We start from the raw sequence: 16,019 nt of genomic DNA on the forward strand, positions 1-16,019 counted from the left end.
TATAATTGATGCTTAAAACACCAAAAGGGGTCCAGAATAGGTTAAATGGGCATTTGTATAGCAACACAAATTTACATTAATATAACATTACCCTCAGTTAAGTATTGAATTAAAGCTGCAATGAATACACAGGCCATTCAGAAAAAGTTACATCCAACCAACTATGTTCAGAGAAACAGCAGGGACAGTTTTTAATGAGATGATAGAAAACATTAAAAGCATCTTAACACTGGTGAAATAGTGAATTTCATATTTAATGTAAACATACAGCAGCACGAAGGTGAGGCAGTCAGCAGGTTACAGCGCTGTAGGGCTTCGAACCCTATATCCAGGCAGAAGCTTGGATAGTACAATACCAGCGCTTTCTTTTGCTTTGCAACACCATGTCTTTACTTGCATGTGAATTCAGAAATATAAGATAGCCGATCTACAATATATCCTAATAATTAACCCTATAACCTTAACCCAATTTGCTATTGTACATGGTCATTACAGGTCAATCGGTAAACAATGAAGGAAAGCTGTGTTGGTGCTTGATCAAGGCAGGCTAGTCTTATCATATTTTATACCTTTTCACCCACAGCGCCTGGAGCATCCACTTGGACTCAAGCCGGTGTCTCATCAGCCAAGGTCGAGTCGCCTGGAGGACGGTGTCCTGTTGCGAGACGCAGAAACATCCAATGATTCAAGATTACAACATTGACAGTACAGGTTTGTGCATCAGCAGATGTTTTATTTTATCATGCAAGTAAGGACATGTTAGCATGGCCAAAACAATCACCGGTAGAAGGTACTTTCAGGTGTCTGAAATGGGGTTCAAGTCCCTGCGGTGATAGAAGGCTTAATGTTTTACAGCATGTCCTGCTTGTGTGTTTATTACATGAAATGTTATCATAAGTCATAATAGTACCCGAATGCACAAACTATTTGTAATTGCAACATATAACACTTGGTTCAGAGTTCTTTCACAGAACGCTTTGCACAATCCCAGGCGCGAACCCTGGACCTCTCGTGGATGTCAGATTTATGCTTTGCACAATCCCAGGCTCGAACCCTGGACCTCTCGTGGATGTCAGATTTAATGAGATGTAAATTTGAACACAGGTATGCAACTCTGACGACCTTGGACACTCCCATATGCTAATCTGGCCAACGGAGACCGAGCGGAGAACCTCCGCCAATCGCCTCGCGCGGGAAAAGCACTACTGTACGGCTCAACGTCGAGCACAGTGGTGCGCTTGGTTGTCTGAGTGCAAATAGGTGTGAGCGCTTTAACTAATAGTATATATCGAAGGTTTTCAAAATGTGTCAAAGTGTTAAGATCTACTAGCTCACATACTGCCACTGTGTCTTGTTATGTGTGCTTAAGACATGGCTGTTGGGTACCGCAAAGAGGCCATTGTTACGCCCACGTGGAGGGGACTAGTCGTTGTCTGACCGGCAGGGGACTGGTATGTGGATGAGTGCTTTCCTCTATGGCCAGCATGTACAATTCATACTTACCTGGCAGGGGAGACACCATGATCACGAAGGTCGGTTCACCCTCGGCGAGGCTCAGCCATTGCACGCCGTGCTTTGCTGACCCGGGCGAATTCCCCAAATGTGGGAATCTCGACTGCACAATTTCTGGTAGTGGGGGACTGCGTTCGCGCTCTCCCCTGATTAAGTGTTGAAAACATGCGTATAGTGCTGGAGAGGAGCCCTACGGGCTGCTGCTTACGACCATACCACCCTGGAAACGACCGATCTTGGAATATAAGCAGGGCAAGCGCATAGGCCACGCCCACATGATCAAACCACAGCCCCAATTGCCCGGCTCTCCACTCGGACCCAGGAAGCCTCGGCCCCCACCGGGGTGCCAGGCCCGACAGCCAGCTAAACCCACGACCCGGCTCTCCATCCGAACCCGGGTACCTTTTGCCCGGCTCTCCACTCGGACCCAGGAAGCCCTGGGCCCCCACCGGGGTGCCAGGCCCGAAGCCAGCTAAACCCACGACCCGGCTCTCCATCCGAACCCGGGAACCCACTCTTAAGCACCCCTCCCCCGGAACCTTCACAATGTAATACCAGGTGCTGTAAGCTTTTCATTATTGCATTGGCTGCTGCCATCTGCTGTACATGGGCCGTACCGGCCACAGCTGCCTTTGCTTACGGCCATACCACCCTGAACACGCCCGATCTCGTCCGATCTCGGAAGCTAAGCAGGGTCGGGCCTGGTTAGTACTTGGATGGGAGACCGCCTGGGAATACCAGGTGCTGTAAGCTTTTTCATGTCGGCATACTGAATGAGCAACGGTCATTCATGAATGGGCGATGCAAAACACTGGATCATTGTGCACCACTAACTTTTTGCACCCCAAAGCGCATAGGCCACGCCTTCATCATTAAACCACACCCCCAATCCGACAGGCCCCGCTTTCGACCCGGACACCCGCTCTTAGCCACCCACCCAAGACGCCCTAAACCCAGCCGCGGGAGCACAGAGCCACCTCGGACTGTGAAATAACGCACGTGCTGTGTCGCAGGGCTGCCCACGCCAAGTGTGTGCGTGCACGCGCGCCGTCAAGCGCTTGACCGGCGCGGCTAGAGGCTTCGCTGGCCGCCGTGGTGAGCGGGTAGAATTACTCGGGTCTCTCTTCATGACGAATAAGCCTTTCGCCTTTTACTAAAGACTTCCGTGGAGAGGGACGTTGATGAGTTATGGCTATTTTTGGAAGGCCTTGCCCATCGGACAAGGCCAGCTCAGCTGTTGAAGAAAATGACAGGGAGCACAGTGGTGCGCTTGGTTGTCTGAGTGCAAATAGGTGTGAGCGCTTTAACTAATAGTATATATCGAAGGTTTTCAAAATGTGTCAAAGTGTTAAGATCTACTAGCTCACATACTGCCACTGTGTCTTGTTATGTGTGCTTAAGACATGGCTGTTGGGTACCGCAAAGAGGCCATTGTTACGCCCACGTGGAGGGGACTAGTCGTTGTCTGACCGGCAGGGGACTGGTATGTGGATGAGTGCTTTCCTCTATGGCCAGCATGTACAATTCATACTTACCTGGCAGGGGAGACACCATGATCACGAAGGTCGGTTCACCCTCGGCGAGGCTCAGCCATTGCACGCCGTGCTTTGCTGACCCGGGTGAATTCCCCAAATGTGGGAAACTCGACTGCACAATTTCTGGTAGTGGGGGACTGCGTTCGCGCTCTTCCCTGATTAAGTGTTGAAAACATGCGTATAGTGCTGGAGAGGAGCCCTACGGGCTGCTGCTTACGACCATACCACCCTGGAAACGACCGATCTTGGAATATAAGCAGGGCAAGCGCATAGGCCACGCCCACATGATCAAACCACAGCCCCAATTGCCCGGCTCTCCACTCGGACCCAGGAAGCCTCGGGCCCCCACCGGGGTGCCAGGCCCGACAGCCAGCTAAACCCACGACCCGGCTCTCCATCCGAACCCGGGTACCTTTTGCCCGGCTCTCCACTCGGACCCAGGAAGCCCTGGGCCCCCACCGGGGTGCCAGGCCCGAAGCCAGCTAAACCCACGACCCGGCTCTCCATCCGAACCCGGGTACCTTTTGCCCGGCTCTCCACTCGGACCCAGGAAGCCCTGGGCCCCCACCGGGGTGCCAGGCCCGAAGCCAGCTAAACCCACGACCCGGCTCTCCATCCGAACCCGGGTACCTTTTGCCCGGCTCTCCACTCGGACCCAGGAAGCCCTGGGCCCCCACCGGGGTGCCAGGCCCGAAGCCAGCTAAACCCACGACCCGGCTCTCCATCCGAACCCGGGCACCCACTCTTAAGCACCCCTCCCCCGGAACCTTCACAATGTAATACCAGGTGCTGTAAGCTTTTCATTAGCGCATTGGCTGCTGCCATCTGCTGTACATGGGCCGTACCGGCCACAGCTGCCTTTGCTTACGGCCATACCACCCTGAACACGCCCGATCTCGTCCGATCTCGGAAGCTAAGCAGGGTCGGGCCTGGTTAGTACTTGGATGGGAGACCGCCTGGGAATACCAGGTGCTGTAAGCTTTTTCATGTCGGCATACTGAATGAGCAACGGTCATTCATGAATGGGCGATGCAAAACACTGGATCATTGTGCACCACTAACTTTTTGCACCCCAAAGCGCATAGGCCACGCCTTCATCATTAAACCACACCCCCAATCCGACAGGCCCCGCTTTCGACCCGGACACCCGCTCTTAGTCACCCACCCAAGACGCCCTAAACCCAGCCGCGGGAGCACAGAGCCACCTCGGACTGTGAAATAACGCACGTGCTGTGTCGCGGGGCTGCCCACGCCAAGTGTGTGCGTGCACGCGCGCCGTCAAGCGCTTGACCGGCGCGGCTAGAGGCTTCGCTGGCCGCCGTGGCGAGCGGGTAGAATTACTCGGGTCTCTCTTCATGACGAATAAGCCTTTCGCCTTTTACTAAAGACTTCCATGGAGAGGGACGTTGATGAGTTATGGCTATTTTTGGAAGGCCTTGCCCATCGGACAAGGCCAGCTCAGCTGTTGAAGAAAATGACAGGGAGCACAGTGGTGCGCTTGGTTGTCTGAGTGCAAATAGGTGTGAGCGCTTTAACTAATAGTATATATCGAAGGTTTTCAAAATGTGTCAAAGTGTTAAGATCTACTAGCTCACATACTGCCACTGTGTCTTGTTATGTGTGCTTAAGACATGGCTGTTGGGTACCGCAAAGAGGCCATTGTTACGCCCACGTGGAGGGGACTAGTCGTTGTCTGACCGGCAAGGGACTGGTATGTGGATGAGTGCTTTTCTCTATGGCCAGCATGTACAATTCATACTTACCTGGCAGGGGAGACACCATGATCACGAAGGTCGGTTCACCCTCGGCGAGGCTCAGCCATTGCACGCCGTGCTTTGCTGACCCGGGCGAATTCCCCAAATGTGGGAATCTCGACTGCACAATTTCTGGTAGTGGGGGACTGCGTTCGCGCTCTCCCCTGATTAAGTGTTGAAAACATGCGTATAGTGCTGGAGAGGAGCCCTACGGGCTGCTGCTTACGACCATACCACCCTGGAAACGACCGATCTTGGAATATAAGCAGGGCAAGCGCATAGGCCACGCCCACATGATCAAACCACAGCCCCAATTGCCCGGCTCTCCACTCGGACCCAGGAAGCCTCGGGCCCCCACCGGGGTGCCAGGCCCGACAGCCAGCTAAACCCACGACCCGGCTCTCCATCCGAACCCGGGTACCTTTTGCCCGGCTCTCCACTCGGACCCAGGAAGCCCTGGGCCCCCACCGGGGTGCCAGGCCCGAAGCCAGCTAAACCCACGACCCGGCTCTCCATCCGAACCCGGGTACCTTTTGCCCGGCTCTCCACTCGGACCCAGGAAGCCCTGGGCCCCCACCGGGGTGCCAGGCCCGAAGCCAGCTAAACCCACGACCCGGCTCTCCATCCGAACCCGGGCACCCACTCTTAAGCACCCCTCCCCCGGAACCTTCACAATGTAATACCAGGTGCTGTAAGCTTTTCATTAGCGCATTGGCTGCTGCCATCTGCTGTACATGGGCCGTACCGGCCACAGCTGCCTTGGCTTACGGCCATACCACCCTGAACACGCCCGATCTCGTCCGATCTCGGAAGCTAAGCATGGTCGGGCCTGGTTAGTACTTGGATGGGAGACCGCCTGGGAATACCAGGTGCTGTAAGCTTTTTCATGTCGGCATACTGAATGAGCAACGGTCATTCATGAATGGGCGATGCAAAACACTGGATCATTGTGCACCACTAACTTTTTGCACCCCAAAGCGCATAGGCCACGCCTTCATCATTAAACCACACCCCCAATCCGACAGACCCCGCTTTCGACCCGGACACCCGCTCTTAGGCCTGGGCTATACGTACTCAATCTTTAATAAAACGGATATTTTCGTACTCCGTTGTCGTATGGGCAGGGGCCCATATGACAAAGATATCAGTGTCCACACATACAACCCAAAACGATCGTTTTTGACTCCAACAAGCATGCCATGCCAGTAGGTGGCGATAAGAAATATGTAACGCAATAGAAAAATGTTCTGGGCATGCGCGGTGAGCTGGTTTTCTTGGAGAAATCCCCCACGTAACCCGGTAGTACGTGCAGACAGGGCTCCGTCTAGTGAGCAACTTTATAACTCACGTTCTAATATAAACACATACCCAGTTTTCCCAGCTGCCTTGCTAGCCTAATGTACTACTACGCACACTTGTAATATATGCTTTGCTTCGCTGGTTCGCGCCCCACTGCCGCCACTGTTTTTACAACCGCAGACTTTTTAATAGTTTTTGGATTAAGGTTGCATTAAAAAGACTGGATTAAGGTTGGTGAAGGATGTGTTGCTCCCCTGCTTGCATACATAACCGCAAGAAGGGGAGCAACGCATCCTTCACCAACCTTAATCCAAAAACTATTAAAAAGTCTGCGGTTGTAAAAACAACGGCGGCAGCGGGGCGCGAACCAGCGAAGCGAAGAAAAGCATACATTTCAAGTCTGCGTAGTAGTCCACTAGGCTAGCGAGGCAGTTGGCAGAATCGGGTTTGAGTTTGTATTAGATGGTGAGGACGGCGGGTGGTGCTAGCTGCCATAGTGTTTGTTGTCGTTTCTATTGTAACCTCGCGTTCACCCCGGAAGTTGTTCGTTTTTCAACCCATGAACTGATGCGCATGCTCAGTGTTAAAAGCAACAAAACGAACATGCGCGACTAGGGAGGTGACGTCATCCTTCCTCAAAAACTCCGTTTTGCATGACTACACAGCTCCACCATCCGGATCTTTTCGAAAATCTCCACTTATTTATCCGTTGCCAAAAACCTCCGTTTGAGTGGCCGAAAATGCCGTTTGCGTCTGGCTGAAAGGCCCAAGGGTGTTTCAAAAAACACCCAGAGTCGTGTAGCTGTACTCTTAGCCACCCACCCAAGACGCCCTAAACCCAGCCGCGGGAGCACAGAGCCACCTCGGACTGTGAAATAACGCACGTGCTGTGTCGCGGGGCTGCCCACGCCAAGTGTGTGCGTGCACGCGCGCCGTCAAGCGCTTGACCGGCGCGGCTAGAGGCTTCGCTGGCCGCCGTGGCGAGCGGGTAGAATTACTCGGGTCTCTCTTCATGACGAATAAGCCTTTCGCCTTTTACTAAAGACTTCCGTGGAGAGGGACGTTGATGAGTTATGGCTATTTTTGGAAGGCCTTGCCCATCGGACAAGGCCAGCTCAGCTGTTGAAGAAAATGACAGGGAGCACAGTGGTGCGCTTGGTTGTCTGAGTGCAAATAGGTGTGAGCGCTTTAACTAATAGTATATATCGAAGGTTTTCAAAATGTGTCAAAGTGTTAAGATCTACTAGCTCACATACTGCCACTGTGTCTTGTTATGTGTGCTTAAGACATGGCTGTTGGGTACCGCAAAGAGGCCATTGTTACGCCCACGTGGAGGGGACTAGTCGTTGTCTGACCGGCAGGTGACTGGTATGTGGATGAGTGCTTTCCTCTATGGCCAGCATGTACAATTCATACTTACCTGGCAGGGGAGACACCATGATCACGAAGGTCGGTTCACCCTTGGCGAGGCTCAGCCATTGCACGCCGTGCTTTGCTGACCCGGGCGAATTCCCCAAATGTGGGAATCTCGACTGCACAATTTCTGGTAGTGGGGGACTGCGTTCGCGCTCTCCCCTGATTAAGTGTTGAAAACATGCGTATAGTGCTGGAGAGGAGCCCTACGGGCTGCTGCTTACGACCATACCACCCTGGAAACGACCGATCTTGGAATATAAGCAGGGCAAGCGCATAGGCCACGCCCACATGATCAAACCACAGCCCCAATTGCCCGGCTCTCCACTCGGACCCAGGAAGCCTCGGGCCCCCACCGGGGTGCCAGGCCCGACAGCCAGCTAAACCCACGACCCGGCTCTCCATCCGAACCCGGGTACCTTTTGCCCGGCTCTCCACTCGGACCCAGGAAGCCCTGGGCCCCCACCGGGGTGCCAGGCCCGAAGCCAGCTAAACCCACGACCCGGCTCTCCATCCGAACCCGGGCACCCACTCTTAAGCACCCCTCCCCCGGAACCTTCACAATGTAATACCAGGTGCTGTAAGCTTTTCATTAGCGCATTGGCTGCTGCCATCTGCTGTACATGGGCCGTACCGGCCACAGCTGCCTTTGCTTACGGCCATACCACCCTGAACACGCCCGATCTCGTCCGATCTCGGAAGCTAAGCAGGGTCGGGCCTGGTTAGTACTTGGATGGGAGACCGCCTGGGAATACCAGGTGCTGTAAGCTTTTTCATGTCGGCATACTGAATGAGCAACGGTCATTCATGAATGGGCGATGCAAAACACTGGATCATTGTGCACCACTAACTTTTTGCACCCCAAAGCGCATAGGCCACGCCTTCATCATTAAACCACACCCCCAATCCGACAGGCCCCGCTTTCGACCCGGACACCCGCTCTTAGCCACCCACCCAAGACGCCCTAAACCCAGCCGCGGGAGCACAGAGCCACCTCGGACTGTGAAATAACGCACGTGCTGTGTCGCGGGGCTGCCCACGCCAAGTGTGTGCGTGCACGCGCGCCGTCAAGCGCTTGACCGGCGCGGCTAGAGGCTTCGCTGGCCGCCGTGGCGAGTGGGTAGAATTACTCGGGTCTCTCTTCATGACGAATAAGCCTTTCGCCTTTTACTAAAGACTTCCGTGGAGAGGGACGTTGATGAGTTATGGCTATTTTTGGAAGGCCTTGCCCATCGGACAAGGCCAGCTCAGCTGTTGAAGAAAATGACAGGGAGCACAGTGGTGCGCTTGGTTGTCTGAGTGCAAATAGGTGTGAGCGCTTTAACTAATAGTATATATCGAAGGTTTTCAAAATGTGTCAAAGTGTTAAGATCTACTAGCTCACATACTGCCACTGTGTCTTGTTATGTGTGCTTAAGACATGGCTGTTGGGTACCGCAAAGAGGCCATTGTTACGCCCACGTGGAGGGGACTAGTCGTTGTCTGACCGGCAGGTGACTGGTATGTGGATGAGTGCTTTCCTCTATGGCCAGCATGTACAATTCATACTTACCTGGCAGGGGAGACACCATGATCACGAAGGTCGGTTCACCCTTGGCGAGGCTCAGCCATTGCACGCCGTGCTTTGCTGACCCGGGCGAATTCCCCAAATGTGGGAATCTCGACTGCACAATTTCTGGTAGTGGGGGACTGCGTTCGCGCTCTCCCCTGATTAAGTGTTGAAAACATGCGTATAGTGCTGGAGAGGAGCCCTACGGGCTGCTGCTTACGACCATACCACCCTGGAAACGACCGATCTTGGAATATAAGCAGGGCAAGCGCATAGGCCACGCCCACATGATCAAACCACAGCCCCAATTGCCCGGCTCTCCACTCGGACCCAGGAAGCCTCGGGCCCCCACCGGGGTGCCAGGCCCGACAGCCAGCTAAACCCACGACCCGGCTCTCCATCCGAACCCGGGTACCTTTTGCCCGGCTCTCCACTCGGACCCAGGAAGCCCTGGGCCCCCACCGGGGTGCCAGGCCCGAAGCCAGCTAAACCCACGACCCGGCTCTCCATCCGAACCCGGGCACCCACTCTTAAGCACCCCTCCCCCGGAACCTTCACAATGTAATACCAGGTGCTGTAAGCTTTTCATTAGCGCATTGGCTGCTGCCATCTGCTGTACATGGGCCGTACCGGCCACAGCTGCCTTTGCTTACGGCCATACCACCCTGAACACGCCCGATCTCGTCCGATCTCGGAAGCTAAGCAGGGTCGGGCCTGGTTAGTACTTGGATGGGAGACCGCCTGGGAATACCAGGTGCTGTAAGCTTTTTCATGTCGGCATACTGAATGAGCAACGGTCATTCATGAATGGGCGATGCAAAACACTGGATCATTGTGCACCACTAACTTTTTGCACCCCAAAGCGCATAGGCCACGCCTTCATCATTAAACCACACCCCCAATCCGACAGGCCCCGCTTTCGACCCGGACACCCGCTCTTAGCCACCCACCCAAGACGCCCTAAACCCAGCCAAGGGAGCACAGAGCCACCTCGGACTGTGAAATAACGCACGTGCTGTGTCGCGGGGCTGCCCACGCCAAGTGTGTGCGTGCACGCGCGCCGTCAAGCGCTTGACCGGCGCGGCTAGAGGCTTCGCTGGCCGCCGTGGCGAGCGGGTAGAATTACTCGGGTCTCTCTTCATGACGAATAAGCCTTTCGCCTTTTACTAAAGACTTCCGTGGAGAGGGACGTTGATGAGTTATGGCTATTTTTGGAAGGCCTTGCCCATCGGACAAGGCCAGCTCAGCTGTTGAAGAAAATGACAGGGAGCACAGTGGTGCGCTTGGTTGTCTGAGTGCAAATAGGTGTGAGCGCTTTAACTAATAGTATATATCGAAGGTTTTCAAAATGTGTCAAAGTGTTAAGATCTACTAGCTCACATACTGCCACTGTGTCTTGTTATGTGTGCTTAAGACATGGCTGTTGGGTACCGCAAAGAGGCCATTGTTACGCCCACGTGGAGGGGACTAGTCGTTGTCTGACCGGCAGGTGACTGGTATGTGGATGAGTGCTTTCCTCTATGGCCAGCATGTACAATTCATACTTACCTGGCAGGGGAGACACCATGATCACGAAGGTCGGTTCACCCTTGGCGAGGCTCAGCCATTGCACGCCGTGCTTTGCTGACCCGGGCGAATTCCCCAAATGTGGGAATCTCGACTGCACAATTTCTGGTAGTGGGGGACTGCGTTCGCGCTCTCCCCTGATTAAGTGTTGAAAACATGCGTATAGTGCTGGAGAGGAGCCCTACGGGCTGCTGCTTACGACCATACCACCCTGGAAACGACCGATCTTGGAATATAAGCAGGGCAAGCGCATAGGCCACGCCCACATGATCAAACCACAGCCCCAATTGCCCGGCTCTCCACTCGGACCCAGGAAGCCTCGGGCCCCCACCGGGGTGCCAGGCCCGACAGCCAGCTAAACCCACGACCCGGCTCTCCATCCGAACCCGGGTACCTTTTGCCCGGCTCTCCACTCGGACCCAGGAAGCCCTGGGCCCCCACCGGGGTGCCAGGCCCGAAGCCAGCTAAACCCACGACCCGGCTCTCCATCCGAACCCGGGCACCCACTCTTAAGCACCCCTCCCCCGGAACCTTCACAATGTAATACCAGGTGCTGTAAGCTTTTCATTAGCGCATTGGCTGCTGCCATCTGCTGTACATGGGCCGTACCGGCCACAGCTGCCTTTGCTTACGGCCATACCACCCTGAACACGCCCGATCTCGTCCGATCTCGGAAGCTAAGCAGGGTCGGGCCTGGTTAGTACTTGGATGGGAGACCGCCTGGGAATACCAGGTGCTGTAAGCTTTTTCATGTCGGCATACTGAATGAGCAACGGTCATTCATGAATGGGCGATGCAAAACACTGGATCATTGTGCACCACTAACTTTTTGCACCCCAAAGCGCATAGGCCACGCCTTCATCATTAAACCACACCCCCAATCCGACAGGCCCCGCTTTCGACCCGGACACCCGCTCTTAGCCACCCACCCAAGACGCCCTAAACCCAGCCGCGGGAGCACAGAGCCACCTCGGACTGTGAAATAACGCACGTGCTGTGTCGCGGGGCTGCCCACGCCAAGTGTGTGCGTGCACGCGCGCCGTCAAGCGCTTGACCGGCGCGGCTAGAGGCTTCGCTGGCCGCCGTGGCGAGCGGGTAGAATTACTCGGGTCTCTCTTCATGACGAATAAGCCTTTCGCCTTTTACTAAAGACTTCCGTGGAGAGGGACGTTGATGAGTTATGGCTATTTTTGGAAGGCCTTGCCCATCGGACAAGGCCAGCTCAGCTGTTGAAGAAAATGACAGGGAGCACAGTGGTGCGCTTGGTTGTCTGAGTGCAAATAGGTGTGAGCGCTTTAACTAATAGTATATATCGAAGGTTTTCAAAATGTGTCAAAGTGTTAAGATCTACTAGCTCACATACTGCCACTGTGTCTTGTTATGTGTGCTTAAGACATGGCTGTTGGGTACCGCAAAGAGGCCATTGTTACGCCCACGTGGAGGGGACTAGTCGTTGTCTGACCGGCAGGTGACTGGTATGTGGATGAGTGCTTTCCTCTATGGCCAGCATGTACAATTCATACTTACCTGGCAGGGGAGACACCATGATCACGAAGGTCGGTTCACCCTTGGCGAGGCTCAGCCATTGCACGCCGTGCTTTGCTGACCCGGGCGAATTCCCCAAATGTGGGAATCTCGACTGCACAATTTCTGGTAGTGGGGGACTGCGTTCGCGCTCTCCCCTGATTAAGTGTTGAAAACATGCGTATAGTGCTGGAGAGGAGCCCTACGGGCTGCTGCTTACGACCATACCACCCTGGAAACGACCGATCTTGGAATATAAGCAGGGCAAGCGCATAGGCCACGCCCACATGATCAAACCACAGCCCCAATTGCCCGGCTCTCCACTCGGACCCAGGAAGCCTCGGGCCCCCACCGGGGTGCCAGGCCCGACAGCCAGCTAAACCCACGACCCGGCTCTCCATCCGAACCCGGGTACCTTTTGCCCGGCTCTCCACTCGGACCCAGGAAGCCCTGGGCCCCCACCGGGGTGCCAGGCCCGAAGCCAGCTAAACCCACGACCCGGCTCTCCATCCGAACCCGGGCACCCACTCTTAAGCACCCCTCCCCCGGAACCTTCACAATGTAATACCAGGTGCTGTAAGCTTTTCATTAGCGCATTGGCTGCTGCCATCTGCTGTACATGGGCCGTACCGGCCACAGCTGCCTTTGCTTACGGCCATACCACCCTGAACACGCCCGATCTCGTCCGATCTCGGAAGCTAAGCAGGGTCGGGCCTGGTTAGTACTTGGATGGGAGACCGCCTGGGAATACCAGGTGCTGTAAGCTTTTTCATGTCGGCATACTGAATGAGCAACGGTCATTCATGAATGGGCGATGCAAAACACTGGATCATTGTGCACCACTAACTTTTTGCACCCCAAAGCGCATAGGCCACGCCTTCATCATTAAACCACACCCCCAATCCGACAGGCCCCGCTTTCGACCCGGACACCCGCTCTTAGCCACCCACCCAAGACGCCCTAAACCCAGCCGCGGGAGCACAGAGCCACCTCGGACTGTGAAATAACGCACGTGCTGTGTCGCGGGGCTGCCCACGCCAAGTGTGTGCGTGCACGCGCGCCGTCAAGCGCTTGACCGGCGCGGCTAGAGGCTTCGCTGGCCGCCGTGGCGAGCGGGTGGAATTACTCGGGTCTCTCTTCATGACGAATAAGCCTTTCGCCTTTTACTAAAGACTTCCGTGGAGAGGGACGTTGATGAGTTATGGCTATTTTTGGAAGGCCTTGCCCATCGGACAAGGCCAGCTCAGCTGTTGAAGAAAATGACAGGGAGCACAGTGGTGCGCTTGGTTGTCTGAGTGCAAATAGGTGTGAGCGCTTTAACTAATAGTATATATCGAAGGTTTTCAAAATGTGTCAAAGTGTTAAGATCTACTAGCTCACATACTGCCACTGTGTCTTGTTATGTGTGCTTAAGACATGGCTGTTGGGTACCGCAAAGAGGCCATTGTTACGCCCACGTGGAGGGGACTAGTCGTTGTCTGACCGGCAGGTGACTGGTATGTGGATGAGTGCTTTCCTCTATGGCCAGCATGTACAATTCATACTTACCTGGCAGGGGAGACACCATGATCACGAAGGTCGGTTCACCCTTGGCGAGGCTCAGCCATTGCACGCCGTGCTTTGCTGACCCGGGTGAATTCCCCAAATGTGGGAATCTCGACTGCACAATTTCTGGTAGTGGGGGACTGCGTTCGCGCTCTCCCCTGATTAAGTGTTGAAAACATGCGTATAGTGCTGGAGAGGAGCCCTACGGGCTGCTGCTTACGACCATACCACCCTGGAAACGACCGATCTTGGAATATAAGCAGGGCAAGCGCATAGGCCACGCCCACATGATCAAACCACAGCCCCAATTGCCCGGCTCTCCACTCGGACCCAGGAAGCCTCGGGCCCCCACCGGGGTGCCAGGCCCGAAGCCAGCTAAACCCACGACCCGGCTCTCCATCCGAACCCGGGCACCCACTCTTAAGCACCCCTCCCCCGGAACCTTCACAATGTAATACCAGGTGCTGTAAGCTTTTCATTAGCGCATTGGCTGCTGCCATCTGCTGTACATGGGCCGTACCGGCCACAGCTGCCTTTGCTTACGGCCATACCACCCTGAACACACCCGATCTCGTCCGATCTCGGAAGCTAAGCAGGGTCGGGCCTGGTTAGTACTTGGATGGGAGACCGCCTGGGAATACCAGGTGCCGTCAAGCGCTTGACCGGCGCGGCTAGAGGCTTCGCTGGCCGCCGTGGCGAGCGGGTAGAATTACTCGGGTCTCTCTTCATGACGAATAAGCCTTTCGCCTTTTACTAAAGACTTCCGTGGAGAGGGACGTTGATGAGTTATGGCTATTTTTGGAAGGCCTTGCCCATCAGACAAGGCCAGCTCAGCTGTTGAAGAAAATGAAAGGGAGCACAGTGGTGCGCTTGGTTGTCTGAGTGCAAATAGGTGTGAGCGCTTTAACTAATAGTATCGAAGGGTTTTCAAAATGTGTCAAAGTGTTAAGATCTACAAGCTCACATACTGCCACTGTTTCTTGTTATGTGTGCTTAAGACATGGCTGTAGGGTACCGCAAAGAGGCCATTATTCTGAATTCAAGTTCTGAATCTCTGAAAATAGTTTTGCAACAATAAAAATCCGTTCTGAATCTCTGAAAATAGTTTTGCAACACTAAAAATCCGTTCTGAATCTCTGAAAATAGTTTTGCAACACTAAAAATCCGTTCTGAATCTCTGAAAGTATTTTTGAATCTCTGAAAAAATATGTTACAGGGTTTCGCCCAGGCATTTTCAGAGTATCAAGTTTGTCACATGCACAGCTTCAGAATTTACTTTTTGGCACTGTTTTCCCTTTTTTTTCCACGTTTGAAACCTCGTAAAGTCCAAACTTAAAATAAAGGGTTCAAAAGCTTGAAAAATATTTGCATGTCTGAAACTCTTTTTTCAAGACTGAATTTTCGTTTTGAATCTCTGAAAGAATATTTGAATCTCTGAAATAAATTTTGATAGGCCTGCATCTCTGAAAAAACATTTTACAGTGTTTCGCCCAGGCATTTTCAGAGTATCAAGTTTGTCACATACACAGCTTCAGAATTTACCTTTTGGCACTGTTTTCCCTTTGTTTTCCATTGTAAACTCCTAACTTAAACTAAATGCTCCAAAAGCCTGAAAAAAATATTTGAATCACTGAAACACTTTCTGAATCTTTAAAATACGTTTTTATAGGCCAAAATGGCCTTTCAAATCTCTGAAAGAAATATTTTTCAGTGTTTCACCCACAGTGTTTCAGAGGTTCAGATCTGTCACAGCATTTCAGTCAACACGTGACTTTTGGCACTGTTCTTCCCTCTGTTTTTCTGTGTCCTACTCGTATCCGTAACTTTCTGCTTTGTATCTGAAGGAGAAGGGGGAGGAGTTCTGTCCGGTTTGATTTCCTGGTTTGCTGAAGGAGAAAGCCAGTGCATTCTCCAGACTGTTACATTTAACATTAATACTGTTTTACTATCTTTCATTCTTGATAATGTTATCCTTTTTTTATACTTTACTATTTGGACATTGCCTTAAATTAAGTATGTTATTGCTAGCAACCAATACACCATGTTAATGCTGCTTATTGTGTACGTTCACTGGTCTTTTTATTTATTTTTATGAACGATAAAAATGTAAAAATCTTTTAATACAATCCTTTGATAAAAGCATGGGATCCAAACTAATCACTGGTGGACCACAATGGGCAGAAATCCCAATGATTCTTTAATCAAATGTGACGCATCATTTTAGCCTATATGACTGCACCTTTCTTTATGGGAAAAAAATAAATGTGACTGCACCTCGTGCTGTTTAATAGTGTTCAATAAATCCATTCAGTGTTCAAATGG

Source organism: Protomyctophum bolini (genome assembly GCF_963924005.1).
Source record: "Protomyctophum bolini genome assembly, chromosome: 24".
Classification (NCBI taxonomy): Eukaryota; Metazoa; Chordata; class Actinopteri; order Myctophiformes; family Myctophidae; genus Protomyctophum; species Protomyctophum bolini.